The following is a 4,385-nucleotide window of genomic DNA, read 5'->3' as shown; positions in this document are numbered from 1 at the left end:
AAGCGTTCTGCTGGGAGTTCCTTCCAAATGCCCACCTATTGGTGCACATCCCTGGAAAGGTAATTTAATACTGAATCCGATGCATGCAAAATTTAAGTGGCACGTGTTGCGGATTAAAGTTTTATTTCAAGATGTTTGAAGTGGTGTCTATTATGCAAAAATCGTATTATTTTAATGTTTGTTGTAAATATATCCTCCAATTTTTGAAGCGTTCTGCTGGGAGTTCCTTCCAAATGCCCACCTATTGGTGCACATCCCTGGAAAAGTAATTTAATACTGATTCCGATGCATGCAAAATTTAAGTGGCACGTGTTGCGGATTAAAGTTCTATTCGAAGATGTTTGAAGTGGTGTCTATTATGCAAAAATCGTATTATTTTAAAGTTTATCGTAAATATCTCCTCCATCTTTGGAGCGTTCTGCTGGGAGTTCCTTCCAAATGCCCACCTATTGATGCACATCCCTGGAAAGGTAATTTAATACTAAATCCGATGCATGCAAAATTTAAGTGGCACGTGTTGCGGATTAAAGTTTTATTTCAAGATGTTTGAAGAGGTGTCAATTATGCAAAAATCATATTATTTTAATGTTTATCGTAAATATATCCTCCATCTTTGAAGCGTTCTGCTGGGAGTTCCTTCCAAATGCCCACCTATTGGTGCACATCCCTGGAAAGGTAATTTAATACTGAATCCGATGCATGCAAAATTTAAGTGGCACGTGTTGCGGATTAAAGTTTTATTTCAAGATGTTTGAAGTGGTGTCTATTATGCAAAAATCGTATTATTTTAATGTTTGTTGTAAATATATCCTCCAATTTTTGAAGCGTTCTGCTGGGAGTTCCTTCCAAATGCCCACCTATTGGTGCACATCCCTGGAAAAGTAATTTAATACTGATTCCGATGCATGCAAAATTTAAGTGGCACGTGTTGCGGATTAAAGTTCTATTCGAAGATGTTTGAAGTGGTGTCTATTATGCAAAAATCGTATTATTTTAAAGTTTATCGTAAATATCTCCTCCATCTTTGGAGCGTTCTGCTGGGAGTTCCTTCCAAATGCCCACCTATTGATGCACATCCCTGGAAAGGTAATTTAATACTAAATCCGATGCATGCAAAATTTAAGTGGCACGTGTTGCGGATTAAAGTTTTATTTCAAGATGTTTGAAGAGGTGTCAATTATGCAAAAATCATATTATTTTAATGTTTATCGTAAATATATCCTCCATCTTTGAAGCGTTCTGCTGGGAGTTCCTTCCAAATGCCCACCTATTGGTGCACATCCCTGGAAAAGTAATTTAATACTGAATCCGATGCATGCAAAATTTAAGTGGCACGTGTTGCGGATTAAAGTTTTATTTCAAGATGTTTGAAGTGGTGTCTATTATGCAAAAATCGTATTATTTTAATGTTTGTTGTAAATATATCCTCCAATTTTTGAAGCGTTCTGCTGGGAGTTCCTTCCAAATGCCCACCTATTGGTGCACATCCCTGGAAAAGTAATTTAATACTGATTCCGATGCATGCAAAATTTAAGTGGCACGTGTTGCGGATTAAAGTTCTATTCGAAGATGTTTGAAGTGGTGTCTATTATGCAAAAATCGTATTATTTTAATGTTTATTGTAAATATATCCTCCAATTTTTGAAGCGTTCTGCTGGGAGTTCCTTCCAAATGCCCACCTATTGGTGCACATCCCTGGAAAGGTAATTTAATACTGATTCCGATGCATGCAAAATTTAAGTGGCACGTGTTGCGGATTAAAGTTTTACTTCAAGATGTTTGAAGAGGTGTCAATTATGCAAAAATCGTATTATTTTAATGTTTATCGTAAATATATCCTCCATCTTTGGAGCGTTCTGCTGGGAGTTCCTTCCAAATGCCCACCTATTGATGCACATCCCTGGAAAGGTAATTTAATACTAAATCCGATGCATGCAAAATTTAAGTGGCACGTGTTGCGGATTAAAGTTTTATTTCAAGATGTTTGAAGAGGTGTCAATTATGCAAAAATCATATTATTTTAATGTTTATCGTAAATATATCCTCCATCTTTGAAGCGTTCTGCTGGGAGTTCCTTCCAAATGCCCACCTATTGGTGCACATCCCTGGAAAGGTGATTTATTACTAAATCCGATGCATGCAAAATTTAAGTGGCACGTGTTGCGGATTAAAGTTTTATTTCAAGATGTTTGAAGTGGTGTCTATTATGCAAAAATCGCATTATTTTAATGTTTATCGTAAATATATCCTCCATCTTTGAAGCGTTCTGCTGGGAGTTCCTTCCAAATGCCCACCTATTGGTGCACATCCCTGGAAAGGTAATTTAATACTGATTCCGATGCATGCAAAATTTAAGTGGCACGTGTTGCGGATTATAGTTCTATTCGAAGATGTTTGAAGTGGTGTCTATTATGCAAAAATCGTATTATTTTAATGTTTATTGTAAATTTATCCTTCATCTTTGGAGCGTTCTGCTGGGAGTTCCTTCCAAATGCCCACCTATTGATGCACATCCCTGGAAAGGTAGTTTAATACTGAATCCGATGCATGCAAAATTTAAGTGGCACGTGTTGCGGATTAAAGTTTTACTTCCAGATGTTTGAAGAGGTGTCAATTATGCAAAAATCATATTATTTTAATGTTTATCGTAAATATATCCTCCATCTTTGAAGCGTTCTGCTGGGAGTTCCTTCCAAATGCCCACCTATTGGTGCACATCCCTGGAAAGGTAATTTAATACTGATTCCGATGCATGCAAAATTTAAGTGGCACGTGTTGCGGATTATAGTTCTATTCGAAGATGTTTGAAGTGGTGTCTATTATGCAAAAATCGTATTATTTTAATGTTTATCGTAAATATATCCTCCATCTTTGGAGCGTTCTGCTGGGAGTTCCTTCCAAATGCCCACCTATTGATGCACATCCCTGGAAAGGTAATTTAATACTAAATCCGATGAATGCAAAATTTAAGTGGCACGTGATGCGGATTAAAGTTTTATTTCAAGATGTTTGAAGAGGTGTCAATTATGCAAAAATCATATTATTTTAATGTTTATCGTAAATATATCCTCCATCTTTGAAGCGTTCTGCTGGGAGTTCCTTCCAAATGCCCACCTATTGGTGCACATCCCTGGAAAGGTAATTTAATACTGAATCCGATGCATGCAAAATTTAAGTGGCACGTGTTGCGGATTAAAGTTTTATTTCAAGATGTTTGAAGTGGTGTCTATTATGCAAAAATCGTATTATTTTAATGTTTGTTGTAAATATATCCTCCAATTTTTGAAGCGTTCTGCTGGGAGTTCCTTCCAAATGCCCACCTATTGGTGCACATCCCTGGAAAATTAATTTAATACTGATTCCGATGCATGCAAAATTTAAGTGGCACGTGTTGCGGATTAAAGTTCTATTCGAAGATGTTTGAAGTGGTGTCTATTATGCAAAAATCGTATTATTTTAAAGTTTATCGTAAATATCTCCTCCATCTTTGGAGCGTTCTGCTGGGAGTTCCTTCCAAATGCCCACCTATTGATGCACATCCCTGGAAAGGTAATTTAATACTAAATCCGATGCATGCAAAATTTAAGTGGCACGTGTTGCGGATTAAAGTTTTATTTCAAGATGTTTGAAGAGGTGTCAATTATGCAAAAATCATATTATTTTAATGTTTATCGTAAATATATCCTCCATCTTTGAAGCGTTCTGCTGGGAGTTCCTTCCAAATGCCCACCTATTGGTGCACATCCCTGGAAAGGTAATTTAATACTGAATCCGATGCATGCAAAATTTAAGTGGCACGTGTTGCGGATTATAGTTCTATTCGAAGATGTTTGAAGTGGTGTCTATTATGCAAAAATCGTATTATTTTAATGTTTATTGTAAATTTATCCTTCATCTTTGGAGCGTTCTGCTGGGAGTTCCTTCCAAATGCCCACCTATTGATGCACATCCCTGGAAAGGTAATTTAATACTGAATCCAATGCATGCAAAATTTAAGTGGCACGTGTTGCGGATTAAAGTTTTAGTTCAAGATATTTGAAGAGGTGTCAATTATGCAAAAATCATATTATTTTAATGTTTATCGTAAATATATCCTCCATCTTTGAAGCGTTCTGCTGGGAGTTCCTTCCAAATGCCCACCTATTGGTGCACATCCCTGGAAAGGTAATTTAATACTGAATCCGATGCATGCAAAATTTAAGTGGCACGTGTTGCGGATTAAAGTTTTATTTCAAGATGTTTGAAGTGGTGTCTATTATGCAAAAATCGTATTATTTTAATGTTTGTTGTAAATATATCCTCCAATTTTTGAAGCGTTCTGCTGGGAGTTCCTTCCAAATGCCCACCTATTGGTGCACATCCCTGGAAAAGTAATTTAATACTGA

Source organism: Aplidium turbinatum, chromosome 2 (genome assembly GCF_918807975.1).
Source record: "Aplidium turbinatum chromosome 2, kaAplTurb1.1, whole genome shotgun sequence".
NCBI classification, from domain to species: Eukaryota; Metazoa; Chordata; class Ascidiacea; order Aplousobranchia; family Polyclinidae; genus Aplidium; species Aplidium turbinatum.
This window is presented reverse-complemented; position numbering follows the sequence as displayed.